The sequence below is a fragment of the Pagrus pagrus genome (genome assembly GCF_965226575.1).
Source record: "Pagrus pagrus genome assembly, contig: HAP1_SCAFFOLD_45, whole genome shotgun sequence".
Taxonomy (NCBI): domain Eukaryota; kingdom Metazoa; phylum Chordata; class Actinopteri; order Spariformes; family Sparidae; genus Pagrus; species Pagrus pagrus.
Window position 1 is genome coordinate 261,445 of NW_028175418.1, and position 22,910 is coordinate 284,354.

The 22,910-nt window shown below is 44.9% G+C and overlaps 1 long non-coding RNA gene across 2 annotated transcripts in view; it reads right to left on the minus strand.

Moving 5' to 3' along the window:
* The window catches only part of LOC311253801, a 47,792-nt gene that overhangs the window by 19,509 nt on the left and 5,373 nt on the right, over positions 1-22,910 (minus strand). For both annotated transcript variants that reach the window (XR_014621919.1, XR_014621920.1), the window contains exons 3-4: positions 22,783-22,890; positions 4,087-4,243 (exon numbers count right to left, since the gene is read on the minus strand). This is a non-coding gene — a long non-coding RNA (uncharacterized lncRNA). The remainder of the gene's footprint in view (positions 1-4,086; positions 4,244-22,782; positions 22,891-22,910) is intronic.

Consider the following 22,910-nt stretch of genomic DNA (forward strand, 5'->3'; position numbering starts at 1 on the left):
TGTAATTGGGTACGTGTAACTCCTCTAGCAGAGGTTAGTTGGCAGGTTTCACAGGAAGCACAGCACTGAGAGACTTGAGTGTACATCCCTGGCCAAACAAAGCAGCTTCCAATCCTGTTCAGAGTTTTCTGGAAAGCCAGGTGACCTGCCCATAGAATTGAATGCCCCATCTCCATAACTCTCTGTCTGAACTGTTGTGGCAGTGCTAAAGTCTCATTTTTTTCCCCTTTTCTGATAGAGAAGACCCTCATTCACCATGTAGGTGTCATCATCTAAACAGCTTGGGTTATTTTGTTGAACACCCTCCACATCTGTCACCTTTTCAAACTACTGCTTCAGTGTCACATCTTGTTTTTGCAGTGAGCTCAAATCTGGGGGAAACTCAAAATCAAGCAGTTCTGGTGGTTAAGGAGAGCTTTGTGCTCCTTGTCTAAGTGAACCCTTTAGCTTCTCCCGTCTTCACTGTGCTTGTGACTTGTGAGGTTTAACTGGCCCTGCTTCCCAGTCTACCTCAAAGAAAGGCAGCTCTCTGAGGACTCCCTCTGCACTCTGGTGGTGACACAGGCAATGTGACTGAATCACTCAATGGCTCACTGAAATCGGCTACTGAACTCTGATCCTCCTCACTGCTCCCGTCAGGTTTGCATATTGGCGGGGTCATAAGGTCATAGAGTGTGGGTACATCATCGCCTAGAGCAGCCATTCCTGACCCCAATTGGGGTCGCGAGATGATTTCTGGGGGTCGCCAAATCATTTTGGAAAAATATAAATGCGCAAAATAATGAGCGTCCAACCGGATGTTACAAGGACGACGAGCGGTTGGTCTCAAACAGGCATTTTATTACTCAAAACCAGTTGCATGTCTGCCCTTCTCATTCACACATACAGACACGGCTCTCTCTCTACCCCGCCTCTCACCGTGGGGGGAAATAAAAAAAGAAAAAGAGAGAGAAAAAAGGCGCGTTGTTGTTTTAGCCACAGCTGCAGCAAGTTTGCTAGCTGGAAAAATGGAGCGATGGCTTAAAAGAAAAAGTGTTCCAGCACAAGACAGTCAGCAGCAGCAGCAGGGGTCCCAAGATCAGCCACCAGAACCACCACCTGAGAAACATATGGCACTGAGAGCTTGAAGCCAGCAAAACTAAAAAGACATTTAGAGACAAAACACAGCAGCTTAACTTATAAGCCAATTGATTTTTTTCAGCGCAGGGAGCAAGAACTAAAAAGGCAAAAAACAGTGGTGAGTGAATATTCTACAGTCCCTGCTAAGGCCCTGGCAGCTTCATATGAGGTCGCATATCTGGTGGCTCAATCGAAAAAGGCTCACACGATTGCGGAGAGTCTCATCCGTCCCGCAGCTGTAGCAATCACAAGAGCAATGCATGGCGAGAAAATATCTAACACTCTTTAACCATTCCCCTGTCAAATGACACCGTGGGGCGCCGCATTCAGGACATAGCAAATGACATTAAAGAGCAACTCATTGACAGAGTGAGGAAGAGCAAATTGATGAATGCACAGATGTGTCAGGAGATGCGCAGCTGCTGGCCTTTGTGAGGTACAGCTACGAGGACATGTTGTTTTGCTCATCAATGGAGGGAACATGCACTGGACGGGACATTTTCAACAAGCTCAACAGTAACATACAAAAAGAGAGACTGAGATGGGAGAGCTGTGTCTCTGTGTGCACAGATGGAGCTGGAGCTATGCAGGGGGCAAGAAAAGGTTTGAGGGCCTGCGTGTTAGAGGTAGCCCCCATGTGAAATTTCTGCACTGTATGATCCACAGGGAAGCACTTGCTGGCAGGTGTCCTCCAAACATCAGTTAAGATTGTCAATTTCATTAAATCACGGCCACTGCAAAGCAGACTCTTTGCCACACTCTGTCATGAAATGGGATCAGACCACGAAGGACTTCTCTTTCACACAGAGGTCAGGTGGCTTTCTCACAGCAAAGTTTTAACGAGGCTCTTTGAACTGCGTGAGGAGGTCCGCATATTTTTATCAGACTGTAGTTCTCCCCTTGCTGACTATCTGACTGACCCAAAGTGGGTCACGAGCCTCGCATATTTAGCCAGCATTTTTGACAAACTAAACAGCTTAAACTTGTCCCTACAAGGCCCAAACACAAATGTCCTTATTCTCTCTGATAAGGTCATGGCATTTAAGAGAAAGCTGAAGTGGTGGGCTGTGCGAGTGCAAGGGGGAAGTGTTGAAATGTTCCCTGAGCTTGATGACTTTATGGAGAGTTACGACATAACCATTCAAACTATGAAAGGAATTATTGCCTCTCACCTCAGAAGCCTGCTTGAAAGTTTCAATAAGTACTTCCCAAATGATGACACGCCGGAAAAGTACGACTGGATATGCCAGCCTTTCACCACCTCCACCGCACATCACCTGCCATCAGAGCTGCAGGACGCCCTGCTAGATCTCTCCTCTGACCGCACGTTACAGACTGCTATCTCGGCATGCGCACTGGAAGAGTCCTGGTTGTCAGTAGCAACAAAGTACGCAGCACTGTCAAAAGCTGCAACCGATGTACTATTTCCATTTGCATCCACATATCTGTGTGAAAAGACCTTTTCTGCACTGACAACAAAATACAGATGAATGACAACAAAATACAGATGAATACTGAAAAACAAATACAGATCACGACTCCTCAGAGTTGAGAGTGATCTTCGCGTGGCCGTGTCTAACATAAAGCCAAGAATGCAGCTGCTCTGTTCAAACAAGAGGCAAACAAAAGGCCCAGCCATCACATTACATAGTGGTTGCAGCTATTTGGCTTTGTGAAGAAAAAAAAAAGAAGACAACGTTTATAGAGTTAGGAGTTTGTTTTAACAAAACTTGTTAAGTTGTTGTTATGACACAATGTTATGACGTTCTTTTTCATGTTTAAGCTCTCAGCAACATAGATGTTTAAAATGAAACATGGGCAGTTTTTCTCCCCAGTGTGTTTTGTTAAGGCTTCCTAATTAGCATGTGCTGGTTATCATTTTATTTCATTAAAAAGAAAAAAAGTTTGCGTTAATTGTTTACATTTTAACCGGCTCAACTACCAGCAATATGATGGGATGTAGCGACCATCGTCGGTCTGTAACTCACGTGAAAAGTCAGACTCTTGTTTGAAAATATTCAAAAGTGTTTCAAAATAAAATGATAAAGAAACTAATAGCTGAAGTGTGATCATAAGTGCTTGTCTGATTTGTAAATTCGACGTAGCCTACGGTGTATTGATTGTGTGTGGGTGGGGTGGGGGGGGGTCAAATCAATTCAAATTTTATTTGTATAGCCCAAATTCACAAATCACAGTTTGCCTCAGAGGGCTTTACAATCTGTACAGAGACGACACCCTCTGTCCTTCGACCCTCGATTCGAGTGGGGAAAAACTTGCCCCCAAAAAAAGGCCCTTTTAACAGGGGAAAAAAAATGCGGAAGAAACCTCAGGGAGAGCCACAGAGGAGGGATCCCTCTCCCAGGACGGACAGACGTGCAATAGATGTCGCATGTACAGAGCAGATCAACGAGATCACAATGTATTCAACTGCGGACAGCAGTGCATATTGAATTGGGGGTCGCGACTTAAAAAGGTTGAGAACCACTGGCCTGGAGTGTATGGCAATGTTGGAGCTAATGCCACAGGCAACATTAAAGTCTGCCCCCCCCCACAGTCAGATAAACTTCAGCTGTAGGATAAACATGCTCATCTCCATGAATACAGCTTATCCGTGATCTGTCTTTACTCCATTTATCTCTGGGGACCAAACCGGACAAAACTACAGTCTGAAAACCTGCAGAGTCAAGTAATGCTATTTCACGCTTTCAATTGATCAGAACTGGGGCTGCATGGCCTGCGTCCCTCACTGTACCCACTGTAGCTGGCCTTGGAGCAGAATAAAGGAAAGATGGTTTAGTGTGGCTCAAAGCTGGGCAAAATGGTTTTCTATGCCCTAAACCATTACAGTGGTAACACCTGACATCGACTTTTAGCATAGCTTGTGGCCTGGGGAGTAAACTGCCCATCACTTGAAAACCATCTACCTCGTGACTTGACCAAGCCCCTGTTTACCCCCAGAGGACTTACTTGAATGGACCTGGTGGTTCTCCCAGCCAAAGGTGGCAGCTCAGCTTCCTTTTCTGGCTGATGTGACGATGCCGGCCAGGCGTGCAGCTTCCTCTGCTGTCTTGGGGTCATGCTCTCTGATCCAGATCTCCAGCTCTGCATGGACCATCCTCAGGAACTGTTCAAGAATAATAGTGTCAACTAGTTCTTTAACTGTTGATTTCTCTGGCTTAACCCATTTGCAAAAAAGGTCTTTTAGATGCACATACAGCTCTCTTGGAGTTTCACCAGGCTCAAACTTGAGGGACCGGAATCTTCTGCAGTAAGTATCAGGTGTAATTTAATATTTTGCCAGAATTGCTGCTTTAACTTTGAATAGAATAGAATAGTCTTTATTGTCATTGTCGAGGCAATGACATTTTGTTGGAGTAGCCTTCCAGCTGCCTTGTACATATAAATAAATATAAAAATATAAAGAAAACAATCAACAATATAACAATAATTAAAATGTGTGCAAAGAAGTCCAAGCCTTAAAGGGACCAGTAGTGCAATGTGTGTGTGTAAGTGTGTGTTGATGGGGGGGGGTTTCAGTGTGGGAGGGGGGTGGAGTTCAGTAGTGTAACAGCTCTGTGGTAAAGGCGTTTTTTAGTCTTGTTGTGGGGGCGCTCAGTGTTCTGTAGCGCCTTCCTGAGGGCAGCGGGGCAAAGAAGCAGTGACCAGGGTGTGTGCTGTCTCTGGTAATTCTCTTAGCCTTCCGGATGCAGCGGGTCTGGAAGATGTCCTCTTGTCTGGGGAGCTTTTTCATATCTTTCAGATTCTTTCATGTCCATCAGAACACAAGCACTGCGGGCTTTGCCGGTGAGCAGAGGGACCAGACGCACAGCCCATCCATCTTTAGGCCAGTGACAAACCTGGGCCATTCTCTCAAATGTTGTTAAGAAATGCTCAATGTCATCATCTGGACATAATGGCAGTAGCTTGAGTTCCCTCTGTCTGACAACCCAACTTGCCTGGCTCATCATTTCATCTGGGTCATCAAAATCACCATAATTTTCATCATTTATTTGTGGGCGCTGACTCTCATCCATAGTGTCCGGCTCTGTTCTTTGTTCTTCTCTCCTCATGTTAACTTGTTGCTGCATTTGGGAGACTTGATACTGCATGCGTCTCCATCGCTGTTCTTGAAGTGAGGACTCTTTCTCTCTTTGCTGGTCTCTCTCCGTTTGTGCTCGCATGAGTGATTTCACCATACCTGCTAATTCATCCAGCTTGTCTTCTGTTTTAGCATCCGTCATGGTGTCTGGAGCACCTGCTCCGCAGGGCCCCTCATCTGGTTCTTCTTGGACATTTTTCTTCCCCTGCCTTGGCATCCTTTGCTGTAACGTGGGCCCCAGCTTCTGACACCACTTGTGAGAATGACCACAATTACGGCTGGATGGTGCAGCAAAAAATGATCTACAGGCAGGTTTAAGGTGGGTCACAGAGGTGGTTCTTTATTCCTCCATCTCAGCAAACAGCATAAACACATCAGTACGACAGCTGGTGTCACAGCTAATGACCCTGGAAGATTCCATCCACAGGGATCCACTGCCTATCAACATGTTTAATCCACCATTTTTATTCCTATATTTACACTACCTAATCAGTAACCTATATACACACCCTCATTTGCCTCCCCTAACAAAAAAAATACACATCCCACTTCATATTACATTTACTAAAATACAATACACACATCCACCACCCCCACACCAATTTACGCTTGGTTACCTTTTTACTGGGGGAAGCCTTTTGACTGCACACCCTGAAGACAAGACTGGTGAGTACACAACACACTTGACTTCTTCACTGCATGCACTTATTGAGCAACACAATACAAATTCTTAGCTTAGCTCCTTGTTGAAGCAATTAACAATTATTATGCACTGTTAACCCTCTGTCCCTCTGCTCTAGGTGGAGCTGCGTGGCACACACAGCACCCACCTGCAATACCAAGACCCGACCAAGGACAATAAACGTTCAATAAATACGATAAACATATCCATACAAATGTGCAAAAAATAGTGTTAAAATGTATTGTGCAAATCTCCAATAAAGTGCTGGTGCTCCTCTTAAAGTGTCTGTGCAATTATTAAACTGTAGTCACACTCAGTCCAAAGTGCGTGGTGCCATGTGTGCAAAGCAAGGTGACGATGTCCTCTTCGTCACAAGACAATACTTCAATTGTGCTGTAACAATGCGGACCATAAAAAAAAAAATTGTGTCAAAACATTTCAGTGCTATGAAAGATTCAAGTTTTAAAATTCTGTATTTGCATTCATCATTTGCAAATGCATTTGAATGTTGTAGAACTGATTTACAATCAACTTCTTCACTGTCACTGAATTACATCCAGTATTTACCTGAAAAAAGGCTCAATTAACCAATCTTTTAAACACTGTTTAATCTATTGAAGCTCACAGGGACTCAAGCTCTTATTTAGTCTGACGTGTTAATGTTGCTTACAAAAGGCATGTACATGTACATGCTGCACTGACTTTGGTTTATTACCGCAATACATCAATTTCGCCACCATATCAGACTGGGCAAGACTGGCCTGTAAATGTATATAAGTAAAGCTTACAGAGCTTTTTATGATTAAAAAGCACTATAACATTTGAATTTCTCAACTAATTTCAATGAGCCATTTTTATATTCAATGGTTTATTACTATTTTTTTACTACTCTCAAAACCAGTTGAGAAATTACAATGCTATAGCACTTTTCACCCAGAAAAACCACAGTTCCCTTGTTTATTTGTATTCGTGCACAGGCGAGTCTTTGCCAGGTCAAATATGGCGGCGACGTTGAGGTACAATCCAGCAGCCAATGCAGTGTCTATATTTCTATATTTTTGGTTGAAGTGGTGGGCGTAGTATTCTGATCTTTTACTTTACCTATACTTAAAGTAAAATAAATAATATCACACTTACAAGGAAATATCTTTCACTGCAAATGTTACTGAAGAATTTAAGCAGAATTGGGATAATGTAATTCAAATATTTTCAGTAAAAGTAATGGTTGCAGTAAACTATACCAGGTTGTGACTGTTTTATTCTACCTGATCAGCAACAATGCCTCTGCACCCCCAAACTCAGGGTTGAAAAGATGGAAGGAATCTTTTGTTTATTTTCAAACGCTTTTCATCTACTGATCTTGTGTAAAAATTCACCTTTGCAAGAAGGTCTTACAGCACCATCTCCAGAATATGCGCCATCCTCTGCTGATGGTTGTTTGCGTCTCTTGCGTGTTAGTGGGATGTTATCCCCCTCATTACCTGCAACATTATTTTCTGCTGAAATACATAATTTAGTCAGATATGTTCTTCAGTTGTGCTGTAACAATGCTGACCATAAAGTGTCAAAACACTTCAGTGCCATAAAAGATTAAAGTTTTAAAATTCTATATTTGTGTTAATTTGCAAATGTATTTGAACGTTGTGAGGAAATGTACCATAAAAGACGTCATCTTGAATATGAGACAAAAATAAATGGTACAACAACCTACTTAAAAACTAAATAAAAAATACCATCAATAGAAGGTGAATGGTTTCCTTCCTCTCTGCACCCATCTTTATCAACACTACCCAGAACTTTGTCTGCAGGAGACATACCAAGCTTATAAATCTGGTCAAACAAAAAGAATGGTAGACAAAGGAGAATGGAAATCAAACATACTATTTGGATCAATTGTGATTTCATTCAAATTCTTGTCATGGAACTCGACCAATCTTTCCTGCTCAAGTGCCATAAAAACTTTGCTGATCTTCGCGAGTTGCAGCGTCTTCTCAGCGAGTCGATAGAACTCACGATGTAGTCTGATGTCGTGGAAAGTTGGCCAGTTGGTCCATCTCCGTGTCTGTCTTGTTCAGGACTGTTGAAAGGGTCGCAGAATGCTTTCACAGTTTGGTTGATGTCAATGCCTTGGGACACTTTGCACCACACGCATTTGCAAAGCCACGAATGCAGTCTGAACCATGGAAGTGTGACATAGCTGCAGGTCTCGCAAACATGTAACAATTGTCTTTAAGAACCCCTCAAGCCTCTCAAGGATGTCTAATGCACAGAGCATTTTTTAAGTCAGAAGAATTGGAACTGGTCTGCCTCGCTTTCCTCTGATGATAATCGTTGAGAAATGTCTGAGGTGGAAAAAAGCTCTGCAGACAGTGCCCAGTTCAAATCCTCATGGGGCTCAGATGTGTCCCTTGACAAAAATGCATCCTTCCCTGCATCTGTTGAATAGCAGGGTTTGTTTTAAACAGACCTTTGCCAGATCTATCCAGGCCTTTGTAGAAGGACGTTCGGACAGCGCACCACTGCATTCACCTTGGAAGTCATTTAGAAACCGATGCGTTTTTTGAATTTCTTCAGTAAAGGGAATTACAGTTGGTGCATTCCACTTGGCTTCAACAATGTTCCTCAGTGCTGTTGCAGAAACCATTGCATTCCACTTTTCACTGTGCACTTGCTGGAATTCTGTGGCATGCTTCACAAGTTCCTGATCATTGGATATTAGCGCCTGAGCTTTGATGAGCTTACTGACTTTTACCAGAGAGTTTCCAAGTTTAGTTGCAAGTAACGGAATGGCAAAAGTGTTTGTGCTGCTCTCATAGCCGCATGTCACTTTGACAGCTCTGACCAACTCTAGGTATAATTAATAAAATCCTCCATCTTTGTTATTGTAAATTGTGTAATGTAAATATGTAAATTTCCTGGCATTAGCCAGCAGTCGTCCCAGTTCACACATTTTTTCTCAAGTGCACTGTTGATTTTTTGCTGTCATCCCACCTTTATTGAGCATGTGCTCTCCAAACTCACGCGGCCATTTTTTTGTAATTTCTTTGAAAGGACTGGGATTCATAGCACTGAAAACTTCCCACAAGTGCCTGTTCATATGCAAAAGCACAAGACCTGTGTATGTACACAGAGCCTGAACACGGTTCTTTCCGGGCTTTGGTTTGATTGACCCAGGCTTGAGTTTACAAATTTGCACATGTCGCCACAGAACCTCTCTTGTAAAGAGTCCTTGGCAGTACGCACAGCTCATGATATCAGTTGCCTGCACTTCTTTTGGTGGCTGTTTCAATGGGACAAGTTGCCCCTTCCCTGACTCCATGACAGCAGCATTATGAACATAGTTGCCTCTGTGACGAATATATTCTAGCTGTTGTTTTCTCTCTTTGGATCCCTTTGGAAAGCTAAGAGCTCTTGACACATCCATTTTATCTTGGTGTGCACTTTCAAGATGCCTTGCAATTTTGGCATATGGCTTACTGCAATAGACACAGAAGTGTCTCTTATTGTAGACTCTTTTGCCATTTTTTTTTGGAAAGCACCAACAACTACGCTGCCATTGGGGTCCTGACTTGAGCAGGGTTCTTCTTCAATAGTGGTGACAGATGCGATGTAGTTGATGTCCAAGTCAGGTGTTGTGCCGTCACATATGGTGGGACTCTCCATACCGCAGTCATCCAGTAAAACATAAAGAAAGTATTTTCTTTGTTTGGGATCATGGCTTTCATCACTGTCTTAAGGGGGGGGGTGGATACGGTACGGCACAGTGTCGCTGCACACAGTCTGTCAATCCGTGAGAGCGCGCGCACACACACAGCCTTATGGTACATGTATGTATAATGTGTGATGTGGTTAACACGGTTAAGTCCACTTCTGTGTGGCCCTATGAGCCTATCATGCCACTACAGCTGCAGAATGGTTTAAGCTACAGATTCTGTAGAGAACAACATCAGACCTTATAGAGCAGAAGTGTATTTTCTGTTAAGATTGGTTTCATTTCTTATCAGCAGCAATACACATGAGTTAGTTGGCTGACAGGAGGAGCAGGCATAGTGCTGCAGTTATGCAAAAAGATGAAGTCAAATACAGAGATGATCTGTTAATGTGTCATACTGGATTGGATTTAGGTTTCATAATGCAAAGACCTGATGTTTAGACTTGTGAGAAATTAAATAGTTTTCCATTGAGTAAGAAATATACTGTAAACACCATATCAGGATGTGAGAGCAAAAGGGGAGAAACCCCTTTTGCCGTAAGTGTCAGAGTCAGACGAGAGACAATTGCCTCTCGTCTGGGGTGTTACAGGAAGATAGATGGTAGATGAAATTTACATTCTAATGAAGTATCAAAAGGGTCACTGTCCTGGGAAAGAGACGATCCACCAAACATCAAGGGGTCATTGTTCTGGGAAGAAATGTTGTAACCCCCCACTCTGTTTTGTGTTTAAGTCAGAAACATTTGGAAGACGGGAGAGAACACTTCAGGTCTTCGCTCCATGCTGCATGTATTAAAGAGATCCGATTCATCACGCTGAGTCTACAATTCTTCTGAGATTTAGCAACTCTCAACCTCACAAAGGAGAATTTCCCTTACAGACTGTACACTTAATTTTCATATCACTTGCAAGACAGTTGGTTGTGGTTGAATATGAACAGATGTCTTACAGATGTCTCTTTCCCTATTTTGCAGGTACTTGGAGTACAAAGCAGGACCTGCATCACTGGCAATGGCAGACACCACACAGCAGACAATACCTTCCTTTGCACAAAGAATCCACTTATATGCCCATTCATCCAGGCAACAGGCCATTACACAAGCCATCCTCCAGGACCATGTCATTGGATGCTCTCTGCCCCTGTCTCTAGTAGAAAATCCAAATTTTAGACACTTTCTTTCTGTCATAGACTGCAAATACACTCCTGTGTCTAGGACCAGCTTGACAGAGAAGCAGATACCTTATCTAGTCAGTAAGGTTAAGGATGACATCATCAAAGCGGTGGAAGCTCAGGCAAGTGTTGCGCTTACAACCGACCTCTGGTCTGACAGGAGGCTTCGCTCCTTCCTTGGGGTTACTGCGCATATTGCCTGCGAAGACAAGGACTCCTACAGTTAAAAATCCTTTCTGCTGGATTGTCGGCATTTCACAGGGAAGCACTGTGGTGAACGAATTGTAGTGAGCAGGTTTGGATATGTAATGAGCGCGCATGCGCGAGTGTTCAGATAGGAAGTGATGCTTCAGTAAAGAGTCAACTACACGTCTTGGTCTCTGGTCCGTTTGTTGTATTACGAGGTACAAATAAGTACAAGACATGGTGTCAGAAGTGACCGTCCTCGCCTCTGATAAGAAAGCAACTACCCGACGCAAGTAAACGGAAGGTTCGTTGCAGTTTACCGACGGGAAGAGAACTTTTCGCCAACTCCAGTGAAGTGAGTGAACTAGCAGAGCTAACGTGAAGCTACGTTGACACAACATCGGTCAATGATACAGAGGGGAGCCTTCGGAAAGTAAAACAGAATGGATTCTCTATTTTCGATTAGTCCACCAGAAGCATTTGACTTCGGAGACTTTGGTAGTTGGCCACATTGGAGCCGACGCTTTGAAAGATTCCGCATAGCAGCAGGACTTAATCAAAAAAGTCAAGAGTATCAAGGGAACTCCCTAGTGTACACTATGGGAGATATGGCGGATGATGTTCTGAACACGTTAGCACTGTCGGATGGGGACAAGAAAAACTATGACAAAGTAAAAGAAGCGTTTGACAAGCATTTCATTTGCAAGCATAACGTTATCTACGAGAGAGCTAAATTCAACAAACGTCGCCAGGAGCCCGGAGAAACGGCAGAAGCGTTTATTACAGCTGTGCATAAAATGGCTGAGCATTGCCAGTATGGAGTTCTCAAAGATGAGATGATCAGAGACCGCCTTGTCGTAGGTATCAAAGACCACGCACTTTCAGAGAAATTACAGCTAGATTCTGAGCTAACTCTTGTGAAAGCTACGACGAAAATCCGACAAAGTGAGGAAATTAAAAAGCAACAGCCTGTATTAAGAAGTAGCACTGATGCCACTGAGGCAAACATGGATGCAGTTGGATTCAAGTTCAAACAGAAATTCTCCCCACATGGGAAGAGTGGCTTTAAGCCGAAGGAAAGAACAGTGCAAAATTATGCAAATGATAAATGTGGCAGATGTGGAAGGATACATGAAAACTCATTCAATGCATGTTCCGCCCGCACTGCTGAGTGCAAGAAATGTAAGAAAAAGGGACATTTCGCCGCTGTCTGTAAAACTAAAATGAGAATGGAGGAAATTAAAGAAAGTGACTTGGATGAGAGAGTTGAGTCATTGTTCCTGGGCACAGTGAATTGTACAAAATCCGACACATGTTGGCAGAAGTCAGTTGCAGTGAATGGCCAGCAGATGGTGTTCAAGTTGGACACGGGCGCCGCAGTGACAGCTATCCCAGCACGCTTGTACTCAAAAAAGCTACACGGGGGGCTGTTACCGACAACCAAAAGACTGTGTGGACCAAGCAACGCTCCCATAGAGGTGAACGGACATTTTACTGCAGAGATTAGCCATAATGGAACTGTAGCAAAGCAGCAGGTGTACGTTGTGCCAGGTTTAGTGACTCCTTTGCTGGGATTACCTGCTATACAAGACCTTGACCTGCTCAATCCAGTACAGGCTATCACAACAGCGGAAACAAGCTACAAAGAACAATATCCCAGAGTTTTCACTGGCTTAGGTAAGCTACAGGGAGAATACAAAATTAAACTAAAAGACAATGCCTCTCCCTTTGCCCTCGCTGTGCCACGTCGCGTGCCATTGCCATTAAGGGGAAAAGTCCAAGAAGAGTTAAAAAGGATGGAGGAAATGGGTGTTATTTCTCCCATAGAGGAAGCTACAGAGTGGTGCTCAGGTATGGTTGTAGTACCAAAACCAAATGGAAAAATTAGAATATGCGTTGACCTAACCCGCCTGAATGAAAATGTGTGCAGGGAGCGACATATTCTTCCAGCAGTTGATGAAACACTAGCTAAACTAGCCGGAGCTAGAATTTTTTCCAAACTGGACGCCACTGCTGGTTTTTGGCAGGTGCCTTTGCACAGAGCTTCAGCCCCACTCACCACCTTCATCACGCCCTTTGGTCGTTATTGCTTTAATCGTCTCCCTTTTGGTATATCGTCGGCCCCTGAGCACTTCCAGAAGAGATTGACGCAACTGCTGGACGGCCTGGAGGGAACCTTATGTCATGCAGATGACATCCTGATTTTCGGTGCCACCCCCACAGAACATGATGAGAGAGTGCATAAAGTGTTGCAAAGACTGCAGCAGCATGGCCTCACTCTAAATGACAAATGTCAGTTTGCCGTGAAGCAGGTCAAATTTCTTGGACATGTTGTGAGTGCAGAAGGCACACATGCAGATCCAGAGAAGATCAGAGCGATTAGGGAGATGCCACCACCGACAGACGTGTCCGATGTGAAGCGCTTCATGGGAATGGTCAACTATGTGGGAAAGTTCTCACCTAACATTGCAGAGCTCACAGGACCTATTAGAGAACTCCTGAAAGCAGAAAACATGTGGATGTGGGGAGCAGCGCAGCAGAGTGCATTTGATAGAGTGAAAGACGAGCTCAGTTCATCTGCTGTCCTTGCCCAGTACAGCCCAGACAAACCGACAAGAGTGTCAGCAGACGCCTCTTCGTATGGGTTAGGAGGGGTGCTGTCTCAGCTTCAAGACTCAGGAGATTGGAGGTCAGTGGCTTTCATATCCCGCAGTATGACTGAGACAGAGCGCAGATATGCCCAAATTGAGAAGGAGGCCCTTGCAGTCACCTGGGCTTGCGAAAGATTTCAGACTTACCTCCTGGGTCTGCACTTTGTGATGCGAACAGATCACAAACCGTTGATCAGTCTCCTCAGCTCAAGGCCGCTTGATGACGTCCCACCTCGCATCATGCGATTTAGGTTACGACTTATGCGTTTTTCCTACACGATCATACACGTACCAGGAAAAAACCTAGTGGCAGCCGACGCTTTATCAAGAGCGCCACTACAGTCGACAGCAACAGAGGATGACCTTGTGCTTCAGAATGACGTGAACGCTCATATCCAGGAGGTCATTCAGCAGCTCCCAGCCTCACCTGAGAAGTTGCTACAAATAAGGAGAGCTCAGGAGGAAGACCCCGTGTGTAAGCAGCTGTCCTCCCTGATCCACACAGGGTGGGAAAGAAACAGTTCGGCACCACAGTTAAAGCCCTTCTGGCAATACAGAAATGACCTGCTGATGGTAGATGGCCTGCTAATGAAAGGAAACAGGATACTGATCCCATTAAGCATGCAAAACGACATCTTGGACAAACTACACCAGGGTCATCAAGGCATGGTGAAATGCATGGCCAGGGCGCATGAATCAGTGTGGTGGCCAGGGCTGACCACACAAATCAGAGAGAAAGTACGTCAGTGTGAAATTTGCGCTAAAGAGTGTCAAAATGCCACAGAACCTCTGATAACCACACCCTTGCCTTCACGCCCTTGGGAGCGGCTAGCAGCTGACTTATTTGAGTGGAAGAAGGGTCAGTACTTAGTTGTCATTGATTATTATTCACGTTACATTGAAGTTGTCAATCTTACACGCACTTCAGCAACAGCTGTGATCGAGAAGATGAAAGCCATCTTTAGCCGCCACGGAGTGCCGGATACACTCGTCACAGACAACGGACCACAGTTTGCTGCCACTGAGTTTGCAGATTTTGCTAAGGATTACAACTTTCAACACGTAACCAGTAGCCCCCGTTACCCACAAAGCAACGGGGAAGCTGAACGGGCAGTAAAAACTGTCAAAGCCTTGCTGCAGAAGAGTGAGGACCCTCACAAAGCACTCATGACGTACAGAGCAACTCCTCTTGCTCATGGAGTATCACCTGCACAGCTCCTGATGGGGCGAAACATTCAAACACCCCTTCCGGTGAGTCCAAACACCCTCACACCAGCCTGGCCGGACTTAAGGGCTTTTGAGTTGAAAGACCAGGAGCTGAAAAGACAACAGGCTGAGGGATACAACAGACGACACAGAGCACGGGAGACACCACCTCTCAAGCCAGGTCAGAAGGTTTGGATACGGAACACAACACACACAGGAGTCGTCTCTGGCTCAGCAGGGACACCACGCTCTTATGTGGTTCAAACCTCCACCGGCAGTCTCCGGAGAAACCGTTCTCACCTGAGAGTGGTGCCTTCATCGTCTAAGGACCAGCCAGACTCTGCACAACACACCAGGGCTGGCAGGGAAGTCAAGCCTGTGAAAAGACTGAATTTGTAGTTTAGTGTTGTGTGTATACATGGAGCAGAATAAACTCCATACCACAACAGAGAGGATCAGGCAGTCTACCCTACCTCTCAGTTAGGTTATGTACTTACCTTAATGTTCAAAAAAAAAAAAAAAAAAAAGAGAAAATGAGATGTGATAAGTGATGTAACATTGAAATCAACCAGTTAATCTAACCAGTTTACATATATGCTCATGTTTACAGTGATGGTTAACATGTCATCTGTTCCCCTGCGTAGAAGGTAAAATCTGCATTAGGCTTTAATAGCATATGATTTCAGTTTTCTATAAAGAAGTGGAAAGTCTCAGTTTAAAGGGGGAGATGTAGTGAGCAGGTTTGGATATGTAATGAGCGCGCATGCGCAAGTGTTCAGATAGGAAGTGATGCTTCAGTAAAGAGTCAACTACACGTCTTGGTCTCTGGTCCGTTTGTTGTATTACGAGGTACAAATAAGTACAAGACACGAATCACCTCAGAATTTGATGAAATTGTTGAGGAGTATGGCATTAGCAACAAAATAAGCTTCATTCTGACGGATAACATATCCAACATGAAGCGGGCCCTTAAAGTGAGATTGCCAGACTCAGAGCAACCTGAAAGTGACAGTGATGACCTTGATGATGAAATGATGTGGGAGGACGTAGAAGACTTTGAACAGCCGTGGTCATCAGGTGAACGCTTGTCTTGCTTCGCACACTCGCTCCAACTGGTCGTCAGTGATGGCATGAAAGAAGTGAAGGTAATTGCAAGAGCCATTGCTAAGGCCACCAAGTTCACAACCCTGCTTCACAGCAGTTCTAAGGTCAGAGACATGTTTGAGACCCACTTTGGGGCTAATAAATCTATCCCGGCAGCTAGCAATACCACAGGGCTGTCACAGAAATGTGCAGCGAATGTGATACAGAAAATATTGCGTTTTCAGTCCGAGAATGGGCCCAAGCTGAAAGACCTTTGTACTGTGCTTGAGCCTTTTTCTGAGGCAACAGACCTCACAGAAGGAGATATTGTGGTTACCATCAGCATGTTGGTCCCCACCGTCCTGGAACTTACCTCAACAAGATGGAAGTGCAGCTGCCGCAGATTGTGACAATAGTTAGAGCACTAAAAAAGTCTTTAGAGAAGAGGTTCTCAGGGATCTTCAGATGGATCAACATGGAGCAGGGGGATCCCGAGGAGCCATTTAATCATCGGATCTACTTCCTTGCCGCCACCGGCATAACTTTTTTAAATGATGATGACCCTTGCTGCTATTGTGTCACGTGATTTGATTGGCTGGTTTCGCACGCAGACGGCACGTTACATTTGACCTTTTGACGTTGCTTGGCGTAGGCTATTAACCGCTAGCTTGCGAGTTAGCATCATGGACCGATTTACTTTCGTTATCCCAAAAAAATGAGTGAGAGTGGACGATGGCGGTTGCGGCGATTCACACACACATTCCAGCGCCAGCATGGAGGATAGAGTGATGGTGCCAAACGTGGAGAATGAGAATGAAGGGGAGGATGAAGACAAGGAAGAGGCATTAACTGGAACGGCGTCAGCGGAATCAGCGGCGACTGCTGCATCCGCAGAGGGTTTATTTCCAACAACAACAGACTCTGACTCTGAGACCAGAGGTAATGCTAACAGACACGAAAATGAGAACGGTGCCGAGATGGAAGGGCGTGCTTCAACGAGCGGTGAAACTGTGGTCACGGGCGGCAGGAATCTTGGTGGCCCTGTGGATTTGAGCCAAGACCCAGCAGAGGGACCGAGGCGGCCTCAACTCCAGTCATACATGCGTCAGAGATTTGGATCCTATTCCCAGCCAACTTTAAGGAGTTTTAACTACTTGTGGTTCAAACAGTATTCGTGGCTGCAATACTCGCTGTCAATTGATGAGGCCATTTGCCATGCCTGTAGGCATTTTTTCCACCACCTTGGCCATGGGCCGAGTCACACAGAAAAGAGCTTCACCCATGCCGGGTTCACAAACTGGAGAAAAGGAGCAGAGAAACTGGCTCAGCACAATGCAAGTGCTTCTCACAGACTAGCCATGGAAGGATGGTGTGAGTTTAAGGAAAAACAGAAAAGCGGGTCGAGGATTTTGACGCACCTTGATACTGGACATAGCAAGATTGTACAAGAAAACAGGCAGTACATGCAAGCAGTGGTGGAGTCACTGCAGTTTACAGCTTGTCAAACGATTGGACAGAGGGGGCACAGAGAGGATGAGCAGTCCACCAACAGAGGTAATTTCCTTGAACTGTTAAATCTGCTGGGGAAATTTGACAGTACTGTGTCAAAGAAATTATCTAGTGGACCCGGTAATGCTAAATATGTGCACCATGATATTCAAAATGAGCTGATTGATATTATGTCCAGCATGGTGAGAGAACAAGTAAGCAACGAGGTTAAGCTAGGAGAGCACTTTGCTCTAATGGTGGATGAAACAAAAGATGTGAGCAAGAAAGAGCAGATATCTGTTGTTCTGCGTTGCCTAAATAATGACAACATTCATGAGGAGTTTCTGGACTTTATCCCTGCAGATGGCTTGGATGCACAGTCTTTACTCAAGTCAGTTAAACAGACATTGGCTAAGTGCAACATAGACAAAAATGCATGCATTGCACAGTGCTATGACGGGGCATCTGTCATGTCCGGGTGCAACAACGGTGTCCAGGAAAAATTTCGCCAAGAAGTGCCACATGCACTTTACATCCATTGCGAAGCGCACAGACTAAACTTAGTTTTAGTTGACTGTGTGCATAATGTGAAACCAGCTGCAGAATGCTTTGCAACAGTCCAGATGCTGTACAACTTTTTTTCTGGGGCAGTGACACACAAGGTGTTCATGGAGAAACAGCAAGAACTCGAGCCCACTAAACGAACAGCAGAACTGAAAAGACTATCAGATACCAGATGGGCCTGCCAATATTCTACACTGTGGGCAATAAAAAGAACAATCCCTTATATCTTAGCAACTCTTGTGGATGTGAGCAACCAGACGAATGCTCATAGAGCTACTGAAGCGAAATCACTGATTGGACTTATTGATGCACAGTTTGTTCTGCACATCTATATGCTGGAGAGCATATTTAGTCTCACAAAAACCTTATCTGATCATCTACAGGCCACAGATTTGGAGCTGGCATCTGCCATTGACCTGGTCTTTGCAGTTGTTGATGCCCTCAATGACAAACGCAATGCTGAAACATGGACAAAAATCTGGGACTGTGCCAGTGACATGTGTGAGTCACTTAGCATTGACATGCAGCGCCCACAAGTGAGGAGAAAAAAACAGCCCCGCCACCTGCTGGAGTTTGTGGTGAACAGCCAAACAGGATCAAAAGAGCCACTGGAAACTTCAGATGACTATTGCAAGCACTGCTTTTTCCCCAGTAATCGACAGATTAATCAGTGAATTGAACAGGCGATTTTCTTCTGAAAGCTGCCACATTCTGAAAGGAGCAGCAGCTGTTAACCCCAAACACAAGACATTCATGGACAAAAATGCCCTTTTGCCCATGGCTAAACACTGTAGAGTCTTGGAGGAAAACCTTGGAGCAGAACTTCACCAGGTAAAAAGACTTATTGTGAGGAAAAAACAAAGTGGGGACGTTGTCAGCACCACCCATGATGTGCTGGTGCTATTGAGGACATACAAGGATGCTTTTGTCGACCTGTGCAAACTTGTGTGCATCTCCATGACACTGCCCATCACATCAGCTGCATGTGAGAGGAGTTTTTCCTGCTTACGGCGTTTAAAAACCTACCTCAGGAACAGAAGTGGATATGCCCGAACCAGCAATCTGGGTGTGCTGGCAATCAGCTCCAAAAAGGACCAAAGAACTGGATGTGGATGCAGTCATTGACCGCTTCGCAGCTAATCACAACAACAGGCGGATCATTCTCTTATGACTAGTGAGTACACAATTCTTTTTTGACAGGTCTGAATTATGCTACTTATTGTTTGTTAGTTTCAGTGGAGCCCTAAAAGGAGGGGAGAACAGAGGAGGATGGGAGTGGAGAGGAGTTTATAGGACACACAAGAGGAGTGACACACAAGTTATGTAGCCTGTAACAGTTTATTTTGTTAGATGGCTTTGTATATTTAACTATATACTGTGCTACATTTGTTGCTGCTCACAGTTGCACTATTTTGTAAATCTACAGATGTTCTCTGTGGTGCTTGTTAAAATAATTCACAGTGCTTATGATGTTACATGTTACAGCCTGAAACACAAGTCGGACAAGATCTGGAACCCTTTCTATTTAGTTTTGGAGTGATGGTGATCAGCTGCTGTTTTTGTTTTGTGCCGTCATGTTATTTGGTTAGGGGACATAAATACTGGGTTGATTGTATGATTGTTTTGATAATTGAAGTAAAGCAAAACACAAAACCCTTATGTACAGTATATTAATCTGGGATCAATAAATCTTATTATTAAGATTATTTTTTTGGTGTTTGTTGTGTCAGAATTCACTAGCACCTCCTATAAACAATCCGGCCCCCCCCCATGGACCCCCCAGTAATAAATCTCTGGAGCCGCCACTACTTGTCCCCAGTTTGGTTTGAGCTGGGTAGATTTAGATGTCCATAATGGGGACATCTGTCTGGTAGCTGAAGTCCGTGGTATAAAGTGTGACGAGGAAAGGAGAGAGGACAGTCCCTTGTGGAGCCCCGGTGTTGCTGACCACAGCATCTGACACACAGTTCCGCAAGCGCACGTACTGTGGTCGGCCAGTGAGGTAATCCACAATCCAGGACACAAGGGGGGGATCCACCAGCATCGCCGTCAGCTTGTCACCCAGTAGAGCAGGCCTGATGGTATTGAAAGCACTGGAGAAGTCAAAGAAAGTGACCCTCACAGTGCTCCCCGGCATGTCCAGGTGGGCGTGGACACGGTTCAGCAGGAAGATAATGGCATCCCCGACTCCAATCCGGGGCCGGTAGGCGAACTGGAGGGGATCCAGGTGCGGCCTGACCATAGGCCTGAGCTGCTCCAGGACGAGTCTCTCAAGGGTCTTCATGATATGTGACGTCAGTGCCACCGGTCCGAGAAACCACTGGGCTGCGGCGTCTTTGGCACTGGAACGAGGCAGGACGTCTTCCATATCACAGGGACCTTCTGGAGGCTAAGGCTCATGTTGAAGACACGATGAAGCACTCCACACAGCTGTTCGGCGCAGGCTCTGAGAAACCGTGGGCTGAAACCGTCAGGGCCTGCAGCCTTACCGGCGGGGAGTTTGCTCAGCTGTCTCCTGACATGAAGCGGTGTAAACAGTGCAGGTCGAGGAGGGGGAGAGTTGGAGTCCACAATGAGAGGAGGCCAGGTAGCATGGGAGCCAGAGTAGGTGTGAGGAGTGGGGGATGGGTGTGAGGTGCTCAAGAAGTTGGATGGGGTGCTAGCAGGAGGAGGAGGGGGGGTCTGAAGCTGTGGTGGCTGGAGACAGTCAACAGGAGAGCCAGCAGGGGCCAGGGCTGCAGTGTCAAATCTATTGAAGAATAGATTTAACTCATTGGCCCTAGCCACACTACCCTCAGCTCCACTGCTAGTTGGTCTGAAGCCGGTAATGGTCCTCATACCACTCCAGACCTCCCTCATGTTATTCTGCTGGAGTTTCCACTCCAGCTTCCTTCTGTAGCCGTCCTTAGCCTCTTTGATCTTGACATTCAGGTCCCTCTGAATGTCCCTCAGCTCCTCCTCTTTTGTAAGTCAAGGCTTGTTGTTTGGGTAACAGCGCACAGTCCTTGCTGGGACAATGCCCTCCACACAGAAATTAATGTAGTCCGTAATGCACTCAGTAAGGCCATCAATGTCCTCTCTGTGTGGCTCACAGAGTACATTCCAGTCAGTCACCTCAAAGCAGCCCTGCAGTGCCTCATAGCAGTCCTCTGACCATGTCCTCACTGTGTTTGTGGTCACAGGCAGCCTCTTCACTAGAGGCACATAGCAGGGGGTGAGAAGCACCAGGTTGTGATCTGATCTTCCCAGTGGGGGGAGAGACGTGGAGGTGTATGCGTCCTTTACATTAGCATACAGCAGGTCCAGGGTCTTCTCCTCTATGGTTTTACAGGTCACATACTGGGTGAATTTCGGGAGTGTTTTTTTAATGGAGACATGGTCGAAGTCACCCGAGATTATAATGAGAGCACTCGGGTGAGCAGTCTGTAGTCCGGCTATTGTCGAGTGGATGACGTCACATGCCGACATCGGGTTAGCGGACGGTGGAATATACACAGCCACGACAATAGCATGTGAGAATTCATGGGGTACATAGTAGGGACGGAGAGCCACAGCTAACAGTTCAATATCCGAGCTGCAGATGCGGTCTTTGATAGTAATGTGACCAGGATTGCACCACCTGTTGTTCACATAAACAGCAAGCCCCCCTCCTTTGCGCTTACCGCTCATAGTGCAGTCCCTGTCAGCCTGGACAGTGTGGAAACCCTCCATGGAAACATTGTGAAAACATTGTGAAACATTGTGCTTATAATGGCCTTTGAATAAATATATGGCATCATTGGCCTTTGAATAATATTTGCATATCGTTGTGATTGATTAAGCATTAGGCCTATGCCATTTCAGTGATGCTGATATTATACGGTGTAATTTGGCTACTATAATTGGAAATAATGCAATTTCAAGTTGATAATTGTGTGTATCTTTTATATTTAAAATTCACGTTTCATCTACAAATTAAGTACAATTTAAATCATATTTAATTTAAATCATAACATGTTTCCCATAGACTTTTTTTGAGGTGCAGGGTGGTGTTGGAGGCTTGTTATTTTGTTAGATGACTTTGGGACTATAGTCATGTCAGTCCTTAACAGCACTCAAGAAGTCAATCCTCAAATAGTGTAGAAATAGCGGTCATGCAATTGCTACACATATTTGATGCATTATGATACATGCACTGTCTCTGTATTATTGTGCCTGTAGTTGAAATAATACAATCTCATATTTATACTAAGCAGCTGAACCCAATATGGTGCTTATGTTCTACAACTCGTGCAAAATGGCAAAAAAAAATAGTTTTCTTTTGGTCTCGGTCTTGAGCTGAACTAGTCTTGGTCTTGACTTGGTCTGCCTTGGTCTTGGTACTCGATACTCTCTGGTCTTGGTAGTGTCTTGGTCTCGGTTTAGGCAGTCTTGACTAAAAGTCTAGTTGTCACACATCTTGAGAACAAGAAGCTTAGTGGGGACATTTCACACACCCCGTTGTCATCATTTATGGGGACCAGTTGTCTCCAGGTCATCAGAAACCTCACACAAAGTTTGTACTCGTACACCAGAGTAAAAGTGCATTGTGGGGACGTCATGAATTTCCCTGATTAGAGCAATATTTCTGTCCAAGGAAAATGTCTACTAAAGTTCAGATCTATCCTAAATGTCCCTTAAATCATCTGCCTTATGGGTGCAGTAGATCAAACTGTATGGCTCACCTGATTCACAATAGATTTCCCTCATATTGACCTTACTTGTTGCATTTACTTGCTTAAAGATAACAGCACTAAAAGAAGACTCAGAGACTCCAGAAGTTAACATCAACTATGAACGTACCTGTTGATAAGTGTCCTGTGGACAAGAAACATCAGTTATCTCCATCTCTGTAACGACAGCATGGTTGGAGCCTGTGACAGGAGGAACATCCCTTGTGGTTGTGGTCGTCTGCAATGATTTCATGGAAG